We start from the raw sequence: 26,300 nt of genomic DNA, 5'->3' as shown, positions 1-26,300 counted from the left end.
ATAGCAGCAGGAATGTAGTAGAGGTTTCTTGGAGAAAAAGGCTCTGTCCACACTCCCTTCTCTAAAAACTAGCCATCCCCACAGGTCCCAGTGAAGAGATAAGGCATTCTCTGGCCACAGTGATGAGATCTGAGCTAGAGATGGGATCCGAGACAAGCTAAGAGATTCTTTGTCTCGAGAATTAGAATTGTAATCCAGAGAGGATTATTCCAGGCATTGTAGCTGAGAGAGAGTCAAGAAAGCTGGGACTGGGACAGCCATTTCCTACCACATGTACCCTGACAAGAAGGCAGAGAATGTCTGGCTATGGAAAACAAGCAGAAAGAAGCAGACACCCAGAGGGAAGCAGAGATAAGAGATTACTCCAGTGCTCCTTCAGAGAAGGGGGAGCAACTTCAGATTCTGATTTCAGATTCTGGTTCAGCCCCGGTGGAACTTACCTGTACCTCCTACAACAGGCTCTTTTGACGTGGGCCAGACAGAGACAGCCAAGAGACAGGGCCCCTTAGGAGAGGATGCAGACGGCACTGCAGGGAGTGAGGAGAGCAGGGCTGGTTCTGAGAGCAGGTGTGTGGGGCGGGGAGGAACGGCACTGATTCGGCAACATGTGCAATTTCATTCCCTTCACCGAAACAGACAGTCCTGGAGGGCCTGCCACATGGGCCTCCTGCCATTCTCTCACTCGTGCCTTGGGTACTGAGGTCTTCTCCCCTGTCAACATAGAGGGCACAGGGTGTGACTGAGGAACATTTTTTTTTTTTTTTTAATCCTTGTTAGAAGTCACAGCTCCTATGACCTTGGCCTCATTCGTTCTAGCTTCCAGCTACTTCCACTTCTACTTTCCCAAAAAGAGCTCTGGAAATGTTACCTGGTGGATGCTTCCAGAACAATGAATCAGCACACGGTAATCAGTCCCTCCGTGAATTCTAAGAACCTGTTCTTTTGAATACTCGGCAAGCATCCATCTGATGCTTCCATATGAAGGCTCAGAAGCCGCTTTTTAATCTTGAATGGTTTTGTATTAGTCTTGTTTTCAGAGTTATACACTCCTTGAGAGCAAAGACTATGCATTGTTCTTCTTTTTAAAGCCCTGATACCTACAGACCTTAATGTGAGAATAAGAACTTCATGAATAAGAATAAGTCCCCTCCATGCTCATCAGCTCCTTAGAACACCTAGAGATGATGACATCTCTGGACTTCAGCTGGCCCATTCTCTTGCCCATGAACTCCTTCTGCCCTCCACCCCAGGGCAGACCGAGGCTTTAAAGTCACTTCTCAGAACAGGAAGAGAGAGACCATAGGGTCAAAAAGACCAATCCCTATTTCAGAAGAGGAAACCGAGGCCCAGAAAATGTCGCCCTCTCCACATTAGCTGGCTGGTGAGGGGCATTATGTCCCGCCGCTGGCCCACACAGCCTTTATCAAACAGATGCCTCCCTTGTGCTTTATGAGGAGGTGGGGGTGGGAGCAAGTCTGACAGTTACCTTCCTCTACTTCTTTTTCCAACCTCTAGAAGCCGTGGAGAGCCAGGCATCTGATACTTCCTACCCCGCTTTCAGATGCTAACTAGCCTGGCCCACTCTGCCTTGGCCAAGCTCCTTGGTCACAGAGTGGAGCCCGCCACCCCGATCTGAAATGCCTGGGCACAGGACTTCTCAAGACTTCAAAAAGGGTTTAAACTCCTTTCCTCTGTACCCCTCGACCCCCTCCCCAGAGAAAACATCTCCAGGATTCAGAAACCAAGGCAACCTTACTTGACTCCAGCTCCCAACCTTACCTTACAGGAATTTGTTCTGGCTCTCTGACAACCACAGCGATTCCCCCTTATCCCCCAGGGGAGGGGGGGATCCTTCCAAGGTCCCCAGTGGATGTACCACACCACAGGTAGTACTGAACCCTATGTAGACTATGTTTCCTCCTGTACATATATACCTATGATTAATTTATAAATTAGGCACAGTAAGAGACTAACAACAATAGCTAATAATAAAATACAATTGTGATGATATGTTATAATAAAAGTTATGTGAGTATGATCTCTCTCTCTCTCTCTCTCTCTCTCAAAATATCGTACTATACTGTACTTACCCTTCTTGTGATAATGTGAGGTGACAAAATGCCTACGTGATGAGATGAAGGGAGGTGAGTGATGTAGTCATGGTGATGCAGTCAGGCAACTATTGACCTTCTGCGGATTCATCAGAAGGAGGATCATCTGCTTCCAGACCCTGCATTGACCAGGGGAACTGAAATTCCAGAAAGCGAAATTGAGGATAAAAGGGAACTTCTGCGTTCATATACCATAGCTTAAGAAATCAGCTCCTGGCGGGGGTGATGGGGAGGGCGGGGGGGGGGTGGGGGGGGGCGGGCAGCGTGTCAGAACCGGTCGCTGTACCCGAGGCCAACCTCAGACCAGGCACATTATGCAAAGCAGGCACAAGATGGACAGTTTGGCAGGAGTTCAGTTACCTCGGTTCACGGGAACTCGCGCCAGCGCCTGTGCAGAGGAAGTAGTGTGTTAATTAATGGGAAATTCGTGGAAAGGAGATTCGTGCCACATTTCACATCAAAGACCCCGTCAGGAAACAGGGCTCTGAAGAGAGTCACGGTATTGGGCAGGTTGGAGGTGTTTGTGAAGGAAGAGGCGGTCCGGCCTTTCTTCTAGAGATCATACAATATCTCCACCCCTCCTCCCCACGCTAATGAGACGCGTTCCTCTTCGTTGTCTCCCACGGTAGCAGAAATGAGTCTTTTCAGAGTATTGGGTGCTCACAACCCCCTCCGCAGAGATGCCCAGCCAGCAGACCCAGTGCCTTGGGATGCTGGCCCCAAGAATGCTGAGCAGCAGCCCCGCTGCCCCTTTGGGGTGTTTCTCTTTTATCAGCACCCCGTCCATCAGCCACTCACAGAGCTGCGCCTTCTCTGTGAACCGGCAACCAGACACCCGGCCCCAATCACGCTGAATGTCAATTGCTGCTTCCTGTGTTTGTCTCTCGCACAAGATTGCATCCCCTCAGGCCATACCTAACCTCTCCTAACCTACCGTGTTGTAGGATGAGTAAACGTGGTGAATAAATGAGCAGAGGAATGAAAGACAAAGTTCCCAGGATAGGCTCCGATAAACTCAGACTAAAGTGAAAATTACCACTAGGGCAAAGTGATACTGTTCCAGAATATTTGCATTCCTAAAGCCTTTCACCAACACAGTGAAAGGAGGTAGAGGATTTTAAGCAACAGGTAATTGGGAGGAGAGGAGTTTGGGGAAAAAGCATTTCAAGGGCAGAACAAGAGGGAGACCTCAAGCGCTGGGTTACAGCTGCGAAGGCAGCACATGGTCTGTAGAGACTTGGCTAGTTATTTATTTTATTGTTTTATTCAATTTTTTTTAATGTTTATTCATTTTTGAGGGACAGAGACAGAGAGTGAGCGGGGGAGGGGCACAGAGCAAGGGAGACACAGAATCCAAAGCATATTTTATTTTTCATTTATTTTTGAGAGAGTACAAGTGAGGGAGGGGCGGGGGGGGGCGGGGCAAAGGAGCTGAAGCAGGCTTTGTGCTGAAAACAGCAAGCCCAACCAGGGGCTAAAACTTATAAACCCTGAGATCATGACCCGAGCTGAAGTCAGTTGCTTAACCAACTGAGCCACCCAGGCGCCTCTCACTAGCAACTTTAAACAATGTCATTGACATTATACCCTTCCAAATCTTTAGCTGATCTAGGTTTTAAGCAGTGTTGCAGTTTTATTGAGTGTTAGCAATATATATGTGTGTCAAATGATCACATTTTTAATAATTTAACCTTTAATATACATTGTATTGTGTACAGAATTTGATTAGGAGAAATCCCATTATATAATTGCCCCCTACTAAGTTACCCATGTTCCTTTGGAGATGAAGGATTTCCCAGTCCAGAATCTCTCGTGCTTGCTTTGGGTGGAGTTCACGTCTGCAATCTCTGTGGTGCTACATGTCCTTCCTTCTAAACAGTGGGTTCTAAGTAAATAATGACCACACTGTGAGTGGAAAGACAGATTTGAATTCCAATCCTGTCATTCCATGTGACCCGTTGGAGGCATTTTCGAAATTTAACATTTAAATTTTAAAACCGTGAAACAAGTGAGAACCATGCGGTGTGATTGTGAGGGTTACGTGCCAAGTTTAATTCATATTTTGCTGACTTTTAATCTTTTAATGTAAAACGTATTTGTTTTAACTGATACTTGTTTTGAAACTAGGGAATGAACTCAGCAAGCAACTTAATATTGGTGGCACGATTTCATAGTTGCCTAAGTTATACTTTTTCTATTTTATTAATTTTCATTTACTCACTACTCAACAATTATTTACCTAAAATATTATTATATCAGTTTGTAACCAAAGGGTTGAACTTCCAGCTGCTAGGTAGGTAGAAATAAAATCTATTGAATAGTTGTGCATTTTTTTCTTTTTTATTCTGTAATATTTATTTTAGGCTTAAAAAAACTTTTTCATTGACTAGAATATATAACAAAGTGCAAGAAAAGAGAAATTTTACTGTGTTTCTTCTTTTAAAAAAAATGCTTATTCATTTTCTGAGAGGGAGAGACAGAATGCAAGTGGGGGAGGGGCGGAGAGAGAGGCAGACAGAATCCGAAGCAGGCTCCAGGCTCTGAGCTGTCAGCACAGAGCCCAATGCAGGGCTCAAACTCACAGACTGAGATCATGACCTGAGCCGAAGTCGGATGCTCAACCGACTGAGCCACCCAGGCGCCCCTACTGTGTTTCTTTTTGGACATTCTTCATCTCTTCACAATTGTTTCTGAAAATAGTTTTGTTGTACAGGGGAGGTGATTTTTAAAAATATGATCCACTCCAGATGTCAAATATGCCAGTAACACCACTGGGGAGATCTGGGGCATTAGAATCATACCATGTGAGCAGGGCCCCCACTCCAGGCCACCTCTGCCCCTAGCAGTCACCCATTAGTGACTTTCTTATTTTACTTTCTTCATAGCATTTCTCATCATCTCAAAATTTTCCCTCTACCTCCCCCCCTCCTCCTCCTTTCCTCTCTCTCTCCTCCCCCCCCCAACTAGAATATGAGCTCATGAGAACAGAAACTGTGTCTTTGTTTGTATTGTACATAGGATGTGCTTTAAGAACATTTATTGGATGAATTAATTAAACTACACGTAAGGCAAATTTCTATTCCAGTCTGGAAATGCTGACCTTCTTCATGATAGTTGGGAGCCAGAGCGAGTGGACCTTCCGCTGCAGGCTGGCAATGCTCCGCAACGCTGTATCCTTTAATTAAGTCGCTATTTTTGCTCAGTGGTGCTATGATAGTTGAAGTCGAGTTGCTAAGGGCAACATACCTTTGCTTTTCCATCTTCATCTACTCCCCTCAAAAAGAATACCAAAAAAGATCTTTTAAAAGGTTCAGGCTTGAAAAATCCCCAGAGGAAGAAAAATGCCCCCGAACTATACTCTTATGTAATGCAATCATAATTATAAAACTTTCAGTTCAACAATTTGAACCATTTTTTTCAGCTGCCAGATTAACGGGTCTTAAAGGTTTTTGGTTCTTAATCATTTTTACATTTCATTATGGGGCTCTTAGAAGAAGAAAAGAACCTTTAAGACACGAAAACATAAAAGGATCGATTTCCAGGCGCTGTGATTTGTAATCCAAGTTACTTGGGGCAGTAAGAAGGACAACATAGCTTTTCAGTAGGCTTGTAACGTGAGGCTGACAGTGGGACCCTAGGTTTGGCCATCAGTTACTCCCTCTCCTGTGCCCACATTCAATCAATCTTACAGGCTGTAACTTCAAACTATTTCTCACATCTAACACTTTCTATCTATGTATTAACCAACAGCCCCTGGTTTCCCTGCCTTCAACATTGCTTCAATCCCTCAATCCATCCTTCCCAAAGCCAACCATCAGACTGTACCCCTCACTGCATAAAATGTCCCAGTGACTTTTCTTTGCCTGGAAAAGAGGCTTCAAATTCTTTAATGAACTACCTTCTCCAGGATAGCACCACCTCTTTTTTGTCCCTCATCTGCACTTAATAATCGAATAACCCCCACTCATATAGTTCTCCAAACACCCCATGAGGCTTCTCACATGAGCTCTGTGTCTGTGTAGAGGCCAGGCATAATGCCTCTACCCAAACCTCTGTACTGTGGTTGATTCCTACTCACTTTGTAAGCCTGAATTAAGCGTCACCTCCTCCAGGAAGCCTTCTTGGAAACACTCTTCCACCCAATCAGAATCAGATCCTTCCCTTCTGTATTCCCAAAGACCCCTCTCTCTTTCTTTGTATAATGTCAAATTGTAATTATGTGCATATGGATCCATTAACCTTATGAGATTGTGGAATTTCTGAGGTCAGAGACTGTAGCTTACTCAATGACAAAACAGTCTTTTCAACCTAAGGATATATTCTTAGAAAGGTCTAAAAGTAAAATTACACTTTATTATACATTTGAAGAACGGCTTTTTATGTAAAAACAAAGTCATGAACATGAGATCGCCCTGGCCACTACAGGAAAAGTGTACCCAACAGCTGGTTCAGCCCCTTCTCGCTGGGCTTTCTCAAGTCCCATGAAGGGACTCAGTACCCCAGTTTGGGCACGAAGGATGTTATCTTCCAAGATTTCTTACTCAGCACCTCTCATGGGTGCTAAACTAACTTACTATTACCGGGTGTGGTTGCCCCTCAGTTCAGAGCAGAAATGGAGACACAATGAGCTGAAATAGGACGTGCTTGCTTTAGAATTTACTGAAATCTTATTTGTGATATGTAAGCTTCTAGGGACATCTAATTAGTTCCCTGAAGTTGAGTCTGTGTTTCTGGGGAAGCTTTCTCAACCTGCACGTATCCCAGGTCTCCCTTCAGTCCCATTAGCTGCGAGGCCCCCACCTCCACATTTACTTGACTCTGACAGGCTCTTAGAGGTAAGAACTTACATCTTGACAAGGCTTCCAGTTATTCTGTTATGTCATCAGCCTCATGCTGCTAAACACAACGCCCTCGGACAGCTGTCAGACTATCCCTCCACTTATGAAGTGCTAGGGTCAAAGCAGTGGCAGCAAGGCTCTTGTGGGACTGGACGCCTCACTTGTCCTCTTATCACAGTTCAGCCCCAGCGTTTCTGTAGTGTTTCCCTAAGACAACCAGAAGAAGTGGGAAGAAGGAACATCATGGTTCGTTGGAAAGGACGTAATCAGAAGCAGGAAGAATAAAATGTAGAGAATTCCAGGGAAATGAATACCAACGGGTCTTCTGAGATTGCGTGATCCAAAAGAGGGTTCTTCCTGGCCGGGACCATGCAAAGAATATGCTCCTGTAGTCACCAAACCTGAAACCTTGTGGTAAGAGCAAAATTCCAACCTCCAGTGAAGGTCCTCAGAGGTTGAGGGAAAAAATAATGGAATAATGATAGCAACTGCCCTCTGTACTCCTTTTATAAAATTGGAATTAGAAGGAGATTTTGCAAACATTGTGATAGAACAAGCCTACCGTAGGCAGGCATTGTCCTCCTAACACTTCCATGTGCCTCTAAATGTCCAGCAACACAGCTAGCAAGATGATCTAGAAATTTCTCAGACCACTTGTAAAAACAAAACAAAACAAAACAAAAAACAAAAACCACGAAAGAAAAGCACTTTTATTGGTTAGTCGTTCATGTATTTGACAAAAATCAAAAATTTATTGAGTTCCCTCCATACACCAAGCTCCTGGCTATATCATAAACTAAGAGACTATGTCCCTTTTGTTCACTTAGTATAGTACCTGGCATATTGTAGGTGCTCGTTGTCCAAACAAATGTCAATGAAGATCAATTTCTAGCTTGACAGCACGAAGAGCTCTTGCAGACCTATTATTTCCGAAGGAAATCAGTGAACATTATTTTTGAAACAGCCATTGAAAGCCCTAAGTTCTCGAGGACATACAGTAAATCAAGAAATATCTATATAAGAGAATCTATGAAAATTTAGTTTTAAAAAAAAGGGAGTGAGTGGTATTTGAGCCAGAGCCACTTCCTTCTACCCCCTCCCCAGTTCAGCGAGGCAAAGACCCCACTCCAGACTGGTGGAGCCAAGGACACAGGGCTTCCTTTCTCCCAGCTCCCAGTTGGAGGGCTTTCTTCCCGGGAGGAGCAGGACATCAGCATTCTGCCTCAACTCCCCAGTGCTGAGGCCAGGTTGTGGGCAAATGCAGTAGAGAGGCGGGGGTTCCCTTGAGGCCCCACTTGTGGAAGACAGGTTTTACCTTGAGCTCCATGATAAGAGAGCCAAGAAGACCTCAGGCTATATCTCTTCATCCAGTGCTCGACTCCTAAAGTAGGGGTGTCGCTCGAAGAAAAGGGTGTCGTGGTTCCCCATCCCAGTTCCAGAACCCCAGCTCAGAAATCTGAGGGTGGAAGAAACAGACCAAAAACCAGATAGCTTCTAATCTCCCCAAAGGAATTGGCTTCATTTGCAACCAAAGCGCAGAGAAATTCAAGCCTAGGGAGCTCTTGGTAACAGTGGATGGGATGATGGGGGTGTTTGGGAGGAGCTTTGTGGATTTGGTGAAGAGAGAGGTTAAACTGTAGGCTGGCTAATTTTCAGAAGAAAGAGGACTGAGGAAGGACATGGCTGGGCGGACTCCTCTTGGGGTCAGAACATGTATCAAACAGTGACCTCAGGAACTTGTCCTTCAAGAGAACCTGAGTGTGATTGGATGTGTCCATAGAGCAATTTACATCTCTAGGGTATTGTGGAAAACAATAGAGCAATTAATCAGCCAGCAATAGTGGACTCTAATAGCGGGGAGTGGTCAGGGAAAGAGAAGACCAAAGCTCTACCCAAACCACCGCCATCCCAGAGGGACTGTGGGTGGACCCCAAACTGTGCCTCCCTCAGGAGCCACCTCCGAGACCTAACCCCGTGGGGGTGGGGGCGGAGGCCCTGAAACTTCACGAAAATGATCCCTGGCCCATCACTCAAGCTAAACAAGCAAATAACAATCACAACACCTGGGGCGAGAGAGGAGGGAAGTTACCAGAGTTGCTGCAATATGTTCAGTTCCCAAGAAAAAATTACCAGACATGCAAAGAAATGAAAGTATGACCCATATACTGGGCAGGCAACAGAAACAGCCTGTGAAAGCAAACAGATGGTAGAATTCTCAGAAAAAGACTTCAAAGTAGCTGTTATAAATCTGTCCAAAAAACGAAAGGAAGCCATGATTAAAGAAGCAAAGGGATGATGATCATGGCACATCAAATAGAGAATATCAATAAAGAGATAGACATAAACTAATATGTGAGTGAATGAATGAATGAACTGGTAAATAAAAGATGATAGACTTTTAGCAGCAGGACCACCCCCCTAACGTTTGCAGAGACCAGAATAAGAGTAAAATTGGAGGCCTGTCTCCCATATGTCTAAATATTTAAAAGTTATAACTCAAACTAACAGACTGTTAAATAAATTATGTTTTAGCCTCATACTTTGAAAAATACACTTTCATACTGACTTAGATACTTGAGGTGTGATTACAAACAACGCAGACCACCACATTCAAGCTCTTGTCCCCCAAGTTCCCTCTGAGAGCTGCTTTTGGCCACTGGGGGCACCTCTGTCTTTGGACCCAGGGAGGAGGCCCGTGCAAGCCCTGGAGGTGGACCCCGAGCCTTGGAGCAGGGAGCCTCTGGACCTCAGGTGCCCCAGAGCATAGTCCATAGTCTCAAGTCCAAGCAGGCATCAGAATCACCAGCAGGGCTGCTAAAACACCGATCGCTGGTCCTGTGCCTCAGAGTTTCTGATTCAGTGGTTCTGATCGGGGTCCAAGAATTTACATTTCTAACAAATTCCTAGGTGATGTGATGCTGCTGTTTGGGGAACCACATTCTGAGAACCGCTGGTCCAGAAAGGCTCTAGGCGGGTATCGCTTACAACCCTTTGGAGAGAGCCCTTTGGTAGAGAGTCAGAGCAGACTTTTAAGCACAGGGCCTAGGACAGGGCCCTCTTGTCCAGTGCGACTTGGCCACAGCAGAATGTATAGCAGGTGGCCTGAGAGATCGCAGGGGATCATGCCTAATGGGGTGCTGCACCTCTGAATGCAGCCGTTCTTCAACACTGGGGTCCAGTCATTCTATCAGAGACACATACTCGCCAGCAACAGACCAGCCCCTTTATTGAAACCAAGTCCAAGTGCCAGGGGGCACAAGGATGCTGTCATTCCCCCTATCACCAGTCATGGGCTGACACAGCAGCAGGGTCAACTGAGGTTCCAGTGAGAACAGGGATTACTTTGTTCGTTCTGAGAAATGCTAACTAAATCATTTGAGCACAAAACCTTTTTCTGGAGTATCATCTATTAACATCATGTGCAAGTATTTTGGGAACAGTAGCACAGCCCTGTTCTAACAGGAGATTCGGCCACCTCCCTCAGCAAACTTTTGAAAAGGTAACCGAGCAATCAGATAAAAGATTTATTTATTTATTTATTTATTTATTTATTTATTTATTTATTTTTGCTTTCTCTAACCCAAACTTCAGAATTGTCAGATGGCTGTGAAACAGGGGAGGAACAAAACTGAAAACAAAATGACTTGCTTAAACCACAGCGTCCTAAAGAGGCAGAGGAATCGTTCTGTAGGCATTCGGAAAACTCGGCACTGGCTAACTGCACTTTTGTCCAACAAAATGATTTGATGAGAAAATCTGCACTCTGCTTGGGTACACCAAACAAGCAGTAGGCTAATTTATTTAAAAAAAAAAAAAAAAAAAAAAAAAAAAGGTCATGCATTCTTTCCACAAAATTGCCATGACTAAGGTCTGAAAACATCACGTCACGAATGAGCTGTAGAAATAACACGGTCAGCCCTACCTCACCCACAAAACACTTTCACATCTTGAACTTCTTTTCCTTTCCCATTCATCAGGAGGTCACCACGAGCCTTTGCATTTTCCAGAGCAAGAGCCAGCACGCCGAGGAAGTGACTTTCACAAGGCCACACCGTGTGTCCTTGCTTGGCACCCCCCCCATCTCTCCAGGGTTTCTGGGGGAGCCACGGAGGGGATGTGTGCTGGAAGATGAAGGGTTAATGTGCGGTTTGCCTCTTGAAATAAAACCCCCTGAATTTGCTCAAGGACATCCTTTAAATTCCTTTCCTCCAGCACTTTGTTTGCAAGCCCATAAATAGCTCCTCTTCAAACACAGACTGAAAGCCCAACCTAATAAAAGAGGTAAAACTGTTTCTGGGCTGAAGTCCTTATTGTATTTGCACAGGTCAGAGCTATAGTGTTCACTCTGATCTCAGTTTAAATAAATGGCAAAGAATTTGAGTGCTGCAGTCTCATTCTTGAGATTCCCGTGAAATGGGGACGTTATTCTGTACCCACTGCAACCGCACTGTAGGGACCGGAAGGCTGCCTGTTCTTCAAGGAGTACAGGTCGGGATGCTCAGAGGCCCTGGTCCTAACAGCAGGGGAACGTGTAGGGGGGCGCGGGAGCCAGAAATCAGAAAAAGGAAGTGCTTCCTGCTTTGTTGCTGAAACTTGCTCTAAGGGGTTAACAAACAGGGATGGTGATGAACAGCAGAGAAAAGGAATCTTCCCATAGGTTGCTCTCCACGAAGACGATAAATACTGTTTTTTCATGTTGAATTATAACTGGAAGAGCTGTCCATATCTCATCTAATTCAATCCTCTAGTTTTACCAACAGGAAATTCTAGACCCAGAGATTTCAAGCTGTTTGCCTTAGGTAGGTAGGCAGGGAAGTAGGGAAGTAGGTAGGAGGTAGGTAGGAGTTAACTAGGTGGGAGGTAGGTGGGTAGGAAGTAGACAGGTAGGTAAGTAGAAAGGTAAGTAAAAGGTAGGTAGGTAGGTACAAAGTAGGTAGGTGGGTGCCAGGAGTAAGGAAGATCTCCTCGTCTGGCTGTAGCAAGACTTCTTTATAAGCACAAGAAGTGATTAATAAAGGACTTAGTTCTTGTATGGAAGCTCCTCAATTCATTCTTGAAATAGCAATGTGGCTATCTGAAGTGATTGGCTAAGCTGTGAAAAAAGAATACCAGAGAGACTTTGGACAGAGCCCTAAATAAGTGTCTTGCCAACAACTCTTGTAATATCCTCTTCTGTTTTTCTCAATGTCCTTAAAATTTTACATTTACAAAAAGCCAAAGAAAAGGGATTTGATGACTTTTTCCAATACTTTATATAAGTCTTCTCAGGTTCTCAGCTGTCTCAGCCTATACTCTGTTTATATTAGCAACACCTTTTGCCCATGACACAGCATAAAGTGAATCTGGACATAACAAGTCACTAACGCTGGTGAAAAAGAAACACAACTCAGTAGATTACTGAATTAATGAAAAGAAAAAAACAAGCTGGGATATTGCCCTGAAGGAAAAAACATCCCCTGATGTCTTGTCTTGTGGCAGCAGTAGACACAGATGGCCTGTTAGAGACAAAAACTTCTATGGAGTAGGAAGAGTCTCCTTCAGAAACACAGCTTCCATTGTTTCGGGAGGGCATTTAAGGACACCAGCTTCTGGACCTTGTGGGGCAGAATTAGCCTGTTTTTCTGGCGCGTTCTCCACTAGAGGGAGTGAGGGTCCTTCTGTGGATATATCTATGGGGAAGAACTTGCAAAAACCCACAGCCCTCTGCTGTGGACCAACAGAAACCTGGAGAAGAGAAGATGGCACCTCTACCTCAGGACACATCTCTCGTTGGCTTTAGATTTCTCCAACGAACAAACACTGAGAGACCATACAGTGTATGTCTGAAGTAGACCCTGGGCACAACACACAAAGAAGCGTCAGCTTTACTTCCATTTTGGAATGATGTATAAAAAGTAGAAGCGTGGAAGCCTATGCTCTCGATTTACTAGTTAAAAATTGGTCAACTTTCACCTCACCTTCATCCATTACCTAAATGATAATCCAAGCACATGGAATGAGTCAATGGCCTTTGCTTCATCTGCCTCTGACTTTGGCCACACTTGGAGGTAGTTGACGTTTTTAGGAAGCAAATAAAGTAAGAATTCCTTTTCTTTTCAAAATGATAACTCCATCCTGCAACCAATTACTGAGTTTGGTGTTAAAGAGTATCTAAAACACTGTAGATATGTGAGGGGCATTTGTTCCATTATTTACCATAGGAGTCACAAAGAGACTAGATGCTCATGGCACAAGAATAGTAGAATAAATTATGAAGAAGCCATAGGATGTATATGATAAATCCTTCAAAATCACACTTTAATAATAATTTTAATGACATTAGAAATGATTACAAAATAGTGTTAAGTAAAAAAAATAGCATATCAGAGAACTGATACATAAAATGTTCTCAACTATTTTATTAAAAAAAACAACAACAAAGACACCAAAATGCCAATATCTCTGAAAGGTAGAGTTACAAATGGGCTTATATTTTCTGTCTTGTTTTTTGTTTTGTATTTTCTAAATTTTTTTTCAACGTTTATTTATTTTTTGGGACAGAGAGAGGCAGAGCATGAACGGGGGAGGGGCAGAGAGAGAGGGAGACACAGAATCGGAAACAGGCTCCAGGCTCTGAGCCATCAGCCCAGAGCCCGACGCGGGGCTCGAACTCCCGGACCGCGAGATCGTGACCTGGCTGAAGTTGGACGCTTAACCGACTGCGCCACCCAGGCGCCCCATTGTTTTGTATTTTCAAAAGAAACCACCCTGTTAAAATGAAGCTATTAATTTTATAATCAGAAAGAATGTAGTTCTTATATCATTATTACTGACAGCTTACTTTTTGTCATTGTCAAAAAAGGAGATGTAAACTACCGGGCAAGAACAAGAGCTGGTTCTTGGGAGACTGCGGAGTGGAGAGTGATGGGGAAATGGATGGAAAGCAGGAAAGGGAAGACCAAGGAAGTGATAGCAGTAGGATACTAAGAATTCATTTCACCTTCCTCCGTGGTCAGAGGACAGCACTGCATCCAACCTCACTGTTTTCCACGAGCAAAAATCAGAAAAAAAAGAGTGACAGCATCATTGAAGACATTGCCTAATGAAAACGAACTCTTTCAGTCAGAGACAAATTAAATGTATGGACTTTGAGATCTTCTGTTTGATGGCTTCGCAAGGCAGAGAAAACAGAACAATTAGTTACCATTAAAAGTTTTATTTTTCCTCTGCTCAGCTCAGTTGACACTGATTATGAATAGGTCAAATACCATTTAATACATTTCAAATTCTTTTCTACTTCATAGAATCCATTTGGTCATTTACAGGTGTCTATGAATGGGTGTGTTTTATCTACTGAAGGACATTTGCATCATACATTGTGAGTATATTTGGCATGGAGGAAAGGACCATTACTTGGTAAAGTGATGGTAGCAGAAAATTACTACCTGGATAAAGGGACATTTCATGCATGCATTTTGGAAGAAAGCTTAGAGATATCTTTTCCAGGTGCCAGAAGTCTTTCTATGAACTAATTTTTGCCTCAGACCTTTGCTGAGCCACGCAGAAAGGCAGTGTCTAGAAGAAGAATGGTCTGGGAAGAAAGAACAAGAAAACTGGGATGGCTGACTTATAATATTTGGAAACACACAGATGAGTTCCTAGGATTATGCTCTTGAATAATGGGAGTCTAAACAACAATTATGCCACCTACTTCAACAGCTGCTTTGTATCTCACCTGGAGGAATGGTCTATGGAACAAGGAACGGTCTGAAATGCGGTGAACAGGGAAAGAAGATTATGAAAATTGGGGGAATAATAAATAAAGAATTTTTAAACTAAAGAGATTAAGTAATCAGAGATTGTAAGTAAGTAAAACCCCAAGGAGAAATTTGTAGAAGTAAGACAAAGCTCTATCAAAAGCACCAGAAAGCCTGGCAGCTTAGTAAGAACTGAGTGCCATCCAAGGTGAGTCCTGAAATCATTCTGTGGTCCTCACCTCGCCTTCAAGCCTCATCTCTCACTGTGGGGCAATGGAAACCTTGAAATTGATCACATTGGCTACATAGGCTAATCTCTAGACTTTGAACTTGTAAACGCTCCTATGATGCTCTCCAGCTTTCTTATCTCTTTGTGGTGGAACGTGTTTACCTGCCTAGACTTAAAATTGTTAATGATTAACTGGTAGAAACTAAAGGTCTAATTCTTTTGGCAGTTTCCCCAAAACAGATACTTTCCCTCCGTAACCAATATTGCGCTGATTTTCAGAAACTTCTCTTTCAAATTGTAAGATCTGTCCCTTTGGAAAGTGCTTTTTTATTTCTTTAGCTCAAAGAAGTGCTGTGTTGTTGCTTCAGGGTAACACATTAACAGCCTAGTCATAGTGCCTCAGTGCAATTATCATCACAGTCTCCTCTGGAGCCCAACTGAGGAACCAGCAGGCAACCGTGGCAAAGAGAAAGCCATGAGAGGGTGTTTTCCCTGGGGGAAGAAAAAAGATGACATTTGAAGCACTGTGAGAGGGAAAAAGACAATTACCCTTCATACCCGGCAACCCCAGGTAATTAGTTTTAGTGATTACAGTACACCAAATAGGTACTGTATGATACGTTCGTTGTCTGAGGTCTCAACATTTTTGTAAATGTATGACAAGAATTAGGAACCAAATAGATGGTATTAAGCCATTTTCTGTGTCAGTAATTAGTCAATAGTAGTTGGGAACAACCTCTTACCAGACTCTTAGATTACAAGTAATGATGACACCACCCCTGCTCTCCAAAATGATCCAGTCCCCCCGCCCCCAAGAAAAGGAAGAAACCAGGATTAGTTCCAAACAAACAAACATAAATAGCTGAAGGAGAAGATGTATTTAAATGAAGGCTTCAAAGGCATGGAATTCTTTGAATAAGAGGAAAGTAAGTACTGTAGTATAGAAAAACAATAATTCCCAACTGTCCTTGCTAAGGTTTCTTTTTTTTTTTTAATATTTACTTATTTTTGACAGACAGAGAGAGAGAGCGCACGCATGCATGGGTCAGGGAGAGGGGGAAGGGTCAGAGAGAGGGGAACAGAGGATCCAAAGTGGGCTCTGTATTGACAGCAATGAGCAAGATGTGGGACTCGAACCCATGAACCACAAGATCATGACCTGAACCAAAGTTGGATGCTCAACCAACTGAGCCACCCAGGTGCCCCAAGCTCAGGTTTCTTAAAAGCAGGGCCTAAAATGGGGATCCTTCTTCCAGTGGTTTCTTGGTTTGTGCTCTCAGGGAAGGGGGTAAAGGAAAAGAATAGATCTAGGAGGGAAAAAGCTAAGCAAGAATCCAATCTTAGCTGGAGACTGGTTTAGTATGGCTCCCACTGGGACAGACACCCTGGAGCACAAATTGCACCTGAGTTAGGTCCCACCTTGAGGGGAAGGGGCTGGCCTATGCCCATCTGTTATCTGCCATGGTCTGTTAGGGTGAGTAGGTAGGCTACACAGAGATCCCAGGTTGTCTGGGGCAGGGTGAGTGGGTGATTCTCCAGAATGGGGGCAGCTGTGAGTTGTTGGCAGCTACAGGATGGGTGTGCCGGCTGGTAAAGAGGGTCTAGGTAGGGCACCAATGGCATCAACTATACCAAACATGTCTTAGATGAATAGCATCAGGCCACCACTCGGTACTCAGAGCAAGAAGTTGGCTGCACAGAGCAGTGGCTGAACGTGATAGGAAGCCACCGTAGACATTCACTGAAACCCATTCCCATCTCATTAGAACTAAAATCCTTCCTGTCTGGAAACACAGAAGATAAAGTTAAAGCAATAGTACAATTCTCAGGTAATGAGTTAGACGAATGTGGGCCAGATGCTTACCAGCTCTTCCAAGCTTTATAACATGGAGCAAGTTACTCACTTTCCCTAAACCTCAGTTTTCTCATTTACAAATTAATAAATATAAATAGGGGCACCTGGCTGGCTCAGTCAGTAGAATGTGCAACTTTTGATCTTGGGGTTATGAGTTCAAGCCCCATGTTGGGTATGGAGATTACTTAAAAATAAAATCTTTAAATAATAATAATAATAAGTATAAATATAAATAAACTTATCATAGGAGATAATAATACTACCTTGGTTATGGGGTGAGTATTAAATGAGATCTTATATTTTCATGAGCTTAGCCCACTACCTGGCATATACTAAAGGCTCCATAACTGAGGGTTAATAATTATTAATTTGGAGGGCAATTTTCCAAGTTGATCAGAATTGTAAAGTGATGCCACATCAATGGGAAATCCAATAATTATACCAACACCTAACCTAACACGTCTATGGTACTTTGTAGGTTATCAAGTGTTTTCATATGTATAGTGTCATGGTCCCCGTTTTACGGGGGAAGAAACAAAGACTTGACTCAGAGAGCCCATCAGGTAAAGTCCCGGAACTACTACCACAAGCTGGAGATCTCTTGTAGATCTGGCTTTCTGGGTTCTCACAAAGTTCCCCAAGCTCCCGGGGGAGCAGATTTGTCAGCTTATCCAAGGGATTGGATGACCCCCAAATTTCATGTCAGGAAGTGGTACTTAGTATTTTATCCATCCTGGAATGAAGGAACCATTTTAATCAACAAGGGAGCATCGCATATTTAATGGCTTTCCAAAGGTTTAAATGTTGATTTATCTGTGTTGCTGTCAGAGCCAGGCTCATTGCTAATCCTTACTCACATAAGCTTAGCACATGGACTGGAGAGAACTGTACTTTTTAGTCTGAGAAGCAGGATCCTTAAGCCAAAAGCAGGAAGGGGCAGCAGGAGACTCAACTCAGATGACCTCTGCTTCATCTTCCAACTCAGAAGTTAGCCAACAGAAGTGAAAAAACCTAAAATTTGAATACACATTGCTTTGCAAAGTGCCATTGATGTCACCACACAGACATTTGGAAAAAGTGAGGTAGATCCTAATTTTCTCTTCGAATAGTTCAAAAGCAAAAAAAAAAAAATTCTTTTCCATTTTAAAACTACATGCTAGTAAACAATTTAACTAACTTTTTTTCCCTACTGAATGTTTTTGAGTATCATGTAGTCATGCCTGTAGTAAATATACAACTTAATCCACAGAGGTGAGTAATTTTTTTTTAAGTCATAACTTTACTTGGTAATCTGTTCCTAAGCTTTGTCATTCTCTCTTCCAGGAATTTATTCTTCATATTGAACCTAGACCATTCCTCTCAAAATTGTCTCTTATTTTGTTTCCAGAAAAAATAGAGAACATCGTTAGTACCAAACTCGAATGAAAAGTATACCTTTGTCTATTGTGAAATATTAGTCTACTCCCTCAAATGTCTCTTATGCAATTCAAATAATCACAAATTCCTCACTTCTTCATCCCCTCCTTAGGTATTATTGTTTATACATACGTGACAGCCATTGCTTCCAAAATTCTAAATAATTAGGAGTTTGTGTGATCCAGGATTGGGACTGTCTTTTCAAGTTCTTAGTCAAAGATTCTCAGCAGACAGCCTGATTCAGGGCCACCTGGGCAACAGCCATCCAAAATATTTGGAAGGCTCCAGTCTCCTCTGAGCAGAGTGGTTAAGGCTGTGGGAAGAGAAGTAGACAGATCTGGGTTTGCGTTCCAGCTATGCCACTTACTGATTGTTCATACTTGGGTAGTAATTAATACCTCTGTGCTTAAGAAATGAGGCTAATCATGGCACCCATTTCATAAAATTCTTATGAAGAAAGAATGATATAAAACTATGAAATAATAGACACCCCAAGAATATTAGTGATTGTCAGAGTAAAATTCTGTTCTTCTTATCATCTCATGGTCATCTGTCACTTGCCTGAGTTCTACTGGTGAATGAAACAATATAAGACTTGAGTTTACACATACCTCTTTCTCATCGTTAGTTTTCCCTTTTGAATACACATTCAAATGTAATGTTATTGACATTCCCAGACTGAAAATATATTTTGTCTCCCTTGAGTCATTCAGAGAACCTTTTGGCTACATCGCATCCAGTTTGAAGTATACTAGTCATCTGAGTGTACTCAAGGCTTTAGGATATGCAGAAGAAAAAGTCAGTCTTCTAGGAAGCCACTTTTGTAGTAGCCATGTAATTGATCTCTGGTCTAGGTTCTGAAACAAATTAGTTCAGAGGGAAATTCAGCAGAGAGCAAATATCATTTAGATTTAGAATAATAGAAAACTCCAACGTCATAGTTGGAAGAAACCTTAGATGTCATCCCCACTTGATGCATAAATTCTCTTCACAGTGTCCTTAAAAAATAACCATTCAGTTCAATCGAGTTCAGTCAGGCAGCATGACTTGGTAGAAAGTTTTCCCACATTTTGAGCTAAAATATTCTCCATTATGATGATGTCTACTCATTGGTTCTCACTTTTCCCTTCACATCCCTATACCCCCGAGGGAGAGTGTAATACCTCTGCCACTGGACAGATCTTTCCTATTGAAAACACCCATCTGGTCCTTGCTACATGCTCTTTACCATTTTCAGAAATTGACATTTTAAAAAGTAAATATCCCCAATTCTTTCATTAAAATGAAAAAAATTACTTTGCTCTTTTTTTTAATTAAAAAAAAAACCTTAACATTTTTCTATTTTTAGAGAGAAAGAAAGCACACTAGCAGGAGAGGGGCAGAGAAAAAGGGAGACACAGACTCCGAAGCAGGCTCCAGTCTCTTAGCTGTCAGCACAGAGCCCGATGTGGGGCTCAAACCCATGAACTGTGAGATCATGACCCAAGCCAAAGTTGGAGGCTTAACCGCTGAGCCACCCAGGTGCCCCCAAAATTGCTTTGCTCTTAAAGTAATCACTGTGAATACCACTGTAAGAAAGAGTTACATACACACACACACACACACACACACACACACACACTTTTAAACCTCGCCCCAACCACCATTTAGTAGCCTCAAACCTGTAATCATTTTTCTCCGTATTCCTTTTGCTTTTTTACCCAGCAGGACTAAAAGAGACTTTAGATACTTGGGGCTAAAAATATCGTAGCATGCACTGAATATTGCCCTTCTATAGGTAGCTTCATATGTATTGTGTCTTATTTGGAACAGTAGCTTGTTTGGACACGCCCAATTACCAGAATCAATGGAGGTCCGCATGCCATTCTCAAAGATTCCCTATTCTAACTTCTTCTTTCCCAACCCTATTTAAAACATATAACCACACGGGTAACTTTGGAGACCATCATGGTTTTCTCCAATTACAGAGAGACATTTGGACTTATACGTTCCTTAGCTTGACGAGTGTTTCCGGTTTCAGAGGGGAAATTGTTCCACCGAAAGAAATTGCTGAGGTTTCCCTTTATATTTTATGACACTACATCAATATAGATAAACATATTTAAGAAAAAAATTGAAAGTAAAGAGAGTACTACTACTGCCATAGCGGATATTGGTAGTAGAACAGAAAAAGCCACCACAGAGTGAAGTGTTTCTTGACAGGTGGGCGAAGTTCCTTGTTTAGTATTCAAGTTAACACACTTTTGAGAAACAGTAAATAAACTGGGAGGACCTCCATGGCACGTATGATCACTATTCTAGTGTCCTGAATGGGAAAAACATTAACTTCATGCCCTATAGAATATAGAATATAGAATATGCCAGCTTTGCGCAGTGGCAGTATCGTAGCCAATGAAGTTTATCCGAGGCGTGATTATTGCCTCGGATAGAGTATGGTGGCCACATGCAGCTGGTTCATTTTGGAGAAGTCTCTGCTTAAAGATACACTGATGTATTGCTGCCAAAATGTTATATTATGTAGAATATCTTCTTAAAGCTCAAGGCTATTTTGATTTCAGCATTTAGGAGAAGTGGTAAGCAATTCAGATACATGACTTTCTCACAAACTGCGAATATTTTAGACTTCTCAGGGTTGCTTAATCTAAGAAAATTCTAGCTTCTTGAGCATTACCTCCAGGAAAGTTGTTACAAATTCAAAGGCATAACATTGTTTCTTATATAGAATTATGGGATTTTGAGATAAATTTTCAGCCAGACTTTGGCTATTGGGATTCTCTTCCTCCCCCTTCTTTATAAATAAGGAATCTTCTAAATAAGAAATAAAATTCTAAGTCTATCCAATGCCAAACATACAAATACATATACAAAAATATAAATACAAACACATAAACATACAATACTATTGTGTTGTTTTGTTTTATTTTTTAAGTCCATGCTATTCTCCTGGTTAAAAATATTGTAAGTTTGGGGTGCCTGGGTTGCTCAGTCACTTAAGCATTGGCCTTGGGCTCAGGTCATGATGTCTCAGTTTGTGGGTTCAAGTTCCATGTCTGCCTCTGTGCTGACAGCACAGAGCCTGCTTTGGATCCTCTGTTCCCCCTGTCTCTCTGCCCCTCCCTCACTCTCTTTCTCTCAAAAATAAATAAACTTTAAAAAAATATTGTGAGCTTAATATTCTTGTAGCATTCCTTAAAATTATTCCGTTAAAAATCATAATGACGCATAGGTGTGAGTGAGGCACCCTTACAAGACAAATTGCACCGTCCAGCTGTTGAGATGCTTGATGTCATTTTACCTTATTCTTGACATGTCATACTAGCAAAGAAAAAAAAAAAAGGAATCTCTGTATAATAAGATTGAGAATGTTACCTTATCAACTTTATACAACATGAAATCTTTTAAGAAATTTAGCAGAGAGGCACCTGGGTGGCTCAGTTGGTTAAGCCTCAGACTTGATTTTGGCTCAGGTTATGATCTCACAGTTTGTGAGTTCAAGCTCCAGGCCGGGCTCCATGCTGACAGCACAGAGCCTGCTTGGGATCCTCTCTTTCCCTCTCTCTCTCTGCCCCTCCCCCGCTCGTGCACACTCTCTAAATAAATAAATAAATAAATAAATAAACTTTAAAAAAAAAAAAGAAATTTAGCAGTTTATTGTAGCCTGTCCTAAGCACCATATGGTGCATATTTTCAAATAATGAAATACCTTCAGAAATACCATAATGGCTTGTTTTGGTTGGTGGCTTTGAGGCTTCTTATCTGTTCACAGGCTTTGCCAGGAATTTTCGTTTTCCTAATGTTATTCACAAGGTGTGACCGCTTGTCCCATTCATCATGAAGAACAATAGCATACTTATATTTTGTTAAAGCCAAGGAAAATTCTTAGAGATGAATGTTAATAAACCCTGTCTACATGGCCACAGGTGGAGTCAAGATGTAACTAATGTTATGTTTATTTGACTAAGAGAGGGAGCCAAACTGGATAATTCCCAAATCTAATCAAACCAATTTTACTGGAAGTATCAGATTTTCGCTGCTTATTTTGGTCTTTATTCTACGTGGTGTTGAAAAGAGACAACTTAGTCTTAAGGCATAGATTTCAACCTATCCTAGCTGCTTACCCAATTGATGCAGAGAAAAATCCAAAAAATAATAAAGAAAAAAAATGCATTTAGGATACAAAGACATGGAGGGATCTGGTTCTTTCCTAAGTTTCCTTCCCCGTCTTTCTGTTTTTCCAAAGAAGCTTCAGAAAAAATTGCTAAATGTTTAATCCAGTGCTAATGACTAATAAAAATGACAAGATCATTCTTGACGAGTGGATTAGATCTATTTTTATTCTACCCAGTCACACAATATCTGCTTAATGGAAAGCCCCCTCCTGTGTTCCTCAGTGATTAAAGAGACTTGCCCCAGAGGTAACATGGGAACTTCCTGGTTACATGAAGTTTGTACACAAGTTCTAACTTGAAATATTCCTCATCCAATGCTTAATTGTCTGCCATAAATTGGAAAAAGTAGCTGGGGACTTGGATTTATTCTGGATTTGACTCTTCTCTGGAGGTTTTCAAAATTTTTCAGCATCCACTGACACACTATGAAGTTAGAGGTTTGGGTCAACTCAAGATTTACCTGATTTTTTAATTTTAAAACCATTGTTGGTTTAAAATCATTCTGGTTTTGGGGCACCTGGGTGGCTCAGTTGTTTGAGCATCCAGCTCTTGGTCGCAGAGGAGGTCATAGTCTCTCAGTTCATGGGATCAGGCCCACGTCAGCCTCCATGCTGAAAGGACGGAGGCTGCTTGGGATTCTTTCTCTCCACCACTCATGCTTTCCCTCTTTTCCTCCATCAAATTAAAGAACTAAAACATTAAAAAAAATTTTAATAAAAATAATAACATAAAATCATTCTGGTTTTAAAGTCAAAATGGCCTCCTCAGCCATCCCTGTGCTTTCAGTAAGTGGACCTAAAATTCAACAATTTGATGCAAATAATTTAGAGCCCTGCCTCCAGCAGCCAAGCAAAAGTCTCATGAAATATATTATCGGTAAAACTATCTTTGATATTAGCTACATATAGGATAGGTATATATATATATATATATATATATATATATATATATATATGTAATAAAAAGGTAAACAAATCTTTTTGATCAAAAAGGTAAACAGATCATTTGAAAACTAAAAAGTATACTTAGGAGAAGAGTTAAGTTTCTTAAGATAGATAATCAATATACAATAAAGCATGAATATTTATTTCAGAATGTTTCATAAAACTTTTTTTCTCATATGGAACTGTCACAGAATGTCACAAAATGTTAAACAGCCTTTTATAGACCAATCTCTTATGCCATGGGTAAATCCAATCAATCTTTCTGGTTTCTGTCGAAATAAATTTGGGGAAGGAAATACCAATTTTTGGACAGTCATAGAAGTGCTTCCATATATTACACTGAATTCTATCTGTAATTTCCAAATCAACTTCCTTGACTCCTTTTCCAGGTTACCATTCTACCATTGGATGGTTATTCTCAAAGCCTTCTCCCAAGTGTTTCTTTAGGGAGCCATACATTCCCAACTAGTTCATGCATTTGTTCATTAATTTATTCAATATTTATTGAGTATCTATTATATACTGGGCACTGGGGAACTTTTTTTTTTTTAAGATATAGCTCCTGCCTTCAAGAAGCTTATGGTTTTTAGGAAGAGATAAACACACAAAAAGAAAATTCACTATAGAGTGTGGTATACACTTACATAGAGGTTGGCTAGACTTTGTGAGAGCTTAGAGCAGGAACATGTTATCTGGGTTTGGGTGTGGGAGGGTGACCAGAGAAACCCTCTAGAAAAGAAGACACTTGAAAGAAGTTTTGGTGACCAAGTTGGAGTTACCTAAGTGACTAATAATGAAAACAGTGATCCAATTTACCATGTGCCAGGCACTGAGCTGAACCCTTTACAAACATAAGCTCATTAGTCTTTAGTAATATAGTAGAAAATGATTTTTTTTTTCTCGTTTCATAGATGAGACAATGAAGGCTTAGAACTGGTCAGTGCCTTAAGCAAGGTATACAGCAAATAGGAAAGCTCTATCCAGGAGAGTGTTTCTGGCCAAGAAAACAGCATATGAGCAGGTCTTAAAAGGGGTAATAGTCTGACCTGTGTGAGCCCGGAGGTGGGACTGTGTATCTGACCCAAAACCAGCATGTGCGGCAGGGAGCGTGGCTGTTGTGTATAAGGAGTCTACAGCTGAGCAATGCGGAATCGCTAAGTTAAATATTTTCAATTTAATTCCACAGCTATGATAAACTCTTGAAAGATCCTACCGAGGACAAGAAAAACTTGAGTATGTTTATATGTGAAGGCTTTAGTTCATCTTTTATTTTATTTGAGACCTGGTGTTACCAATTGGCATGACTTGAGTACCTCCCATTCCTCCGGTGATCATTTTGCACCTAACATCCCCTCTGCTAATTAACATAGATTTCAGTGGTAGGATTTGAAGTGCTAAGTAACTCCCTCAGGAGCGTTGATCCCTCATTAGGGTTTTTCAAGCTAACTAACCCATTTAGTTGGGTTAATCCGTGCCTGACTAGGACACTTCAGGTGCCTCCTCACTACACAGATTAGACAGATAATATTTTAAAGCAAATGAACACAGAGACGACGTAACCGCCAGATGAGAGCTTACTAGTAAAAACAAGAGAGAAAAGTGTCCCTTTGTGTGGGTGTGGGTGTGTGTTTGAGGCAGTTGCCGCAAGGACGAGTGGAGACACGCTAGGAGTGAGGTGGCCCCAGTCATTTCCTTTTCCTGAATGGGTGTGCAGATGATGAGTTAGGAATGTGTGAGCCTCTGCACCCCTTTGTCTGAAAAGCCTCGTGACACGCTCTGGCTCCATAAACACAGCCATTATCCCTCATGCCTTTTCCACAGTTGGGCGGTGCTGACGTGGAGAAGTCAAGGCACAGACAGGCTGACACTGAGAAATGAGAGCAGTATCTGAAACAAAGGCTCCGGATGGCGTCATGTTTCCACGTGGCTGGCCTGGAGACAGATGGCACATTTGCTGGGCGCTGCTTGGGAGAAGGGGACTTATTCTGGGCTAAAGACAAAGCCCTGGCACCCCCCGGGACAAGCTGACAGGCAGGATGGCAGTGTGCCTCTTTCCGAGCAAGATCTGAAGGAGATCCGGTATGTATTCCTTTTGTGTGTGATGCCCTCAACTCAATCAATGCAGCACTTCAGGAACCACGTGGGATTCCTAGGCTTACAGAATCTCTTAACAGCTCAGGCCCCAACCCTCCCTCGCAAATGAGGGAGCACATCTGCACATACTCACATGATTTTGTGTATACTTTCAGGAGGACCGTGGATCTTCCCCGTTCCTAAAAGACTAGTGTCTTTCAGAGCAGCTTAAACTAGAATGATCTCTGAGGGCAAAAATATCAACAAAGTAAATAAATTTTCCATCATTTCACCTCATTTCAAATCAGATTTTCGCTGAAAATAAAACCAGAATTGTCCGGCCTTTGAAGTGTCTTACAGCAACATGAACAGCTCTCATTTCTTTATTCCTAGTAATGTTTGGCTGAGGTTGGGGGCTACCCAGCAGGAATGCTAGGGAGGGGGTTCCTATACTGGATGGGAGATTGGACACGATGACCTATGCATGGGCCTTACAACTCTTGAGTCCATGAGCTTCCATTTACAGACACCCTTATGACTCCAGAGAAGGAGACTGCTGGAGAATCTCCAGGAGTCACAGAGAATTCATCTCCTCACAGGAGGGTCAAAGGTTGTCTGGAGAGACTTCAGGTCTCTACAGGGAATCAATTCTAAGAACATTGAGTTCAGTAACACGTGCCCATCAAGCCTGCTCGCTTCCTTAAGAAGCCCCTAGATTGGGGACTGGTAGCTGGGACTGAGGGGCAGGAAGGGCAGGAAACAGGAGGCAGGCCTGGGGTCAAATTTCCTCCAGGACTAAGAAGACAGAGATGAGCAGTTGGGGTATTTGAGATCTGGGGGGCTACTCAGAGAGTGGAGTGCAGTTTTCCTGTGGAGTTTGTTATCCCCTCGTCACCTCCAAACCCTAGGCAAAGAGAGTCAGCATTCAA

The 26,300-nt window shown here is 42.3% G+C and overlaps 1 pseudogene; it reads left to right on the top strand.

The window, feature by feature from the left end:
- Nucleotides 1–20,547: 20,547 nt before the first annotated feature.
- LOC122474088 lies at nucleotides 20,548–20,721 on the top strand (annotated as a pseudogene).
- The last annotated feature ends 5,579 nt before the right edge of the window (nucleotides 20,722–26,300 follow it).

Source organism: Prionailurus bengalensis, chromosome B4 (assembly GCF_016509475.1).
Source record: "Prionailurus bengalensis isolate Pbe53 chromosome B4, Fcat_Pben_1.1_paternal_pri, whole genome shotgun sequence".
Taxonomy (NCBI): Eukaryota; Metazoa; Chordata; class Mammalia; order Carnivora; family Felidae; genus Prionailurus; species Prionailurus bengalensis.
This window is presented reverse-complemented; position numbering and strand designations above follow the sequence as displayed.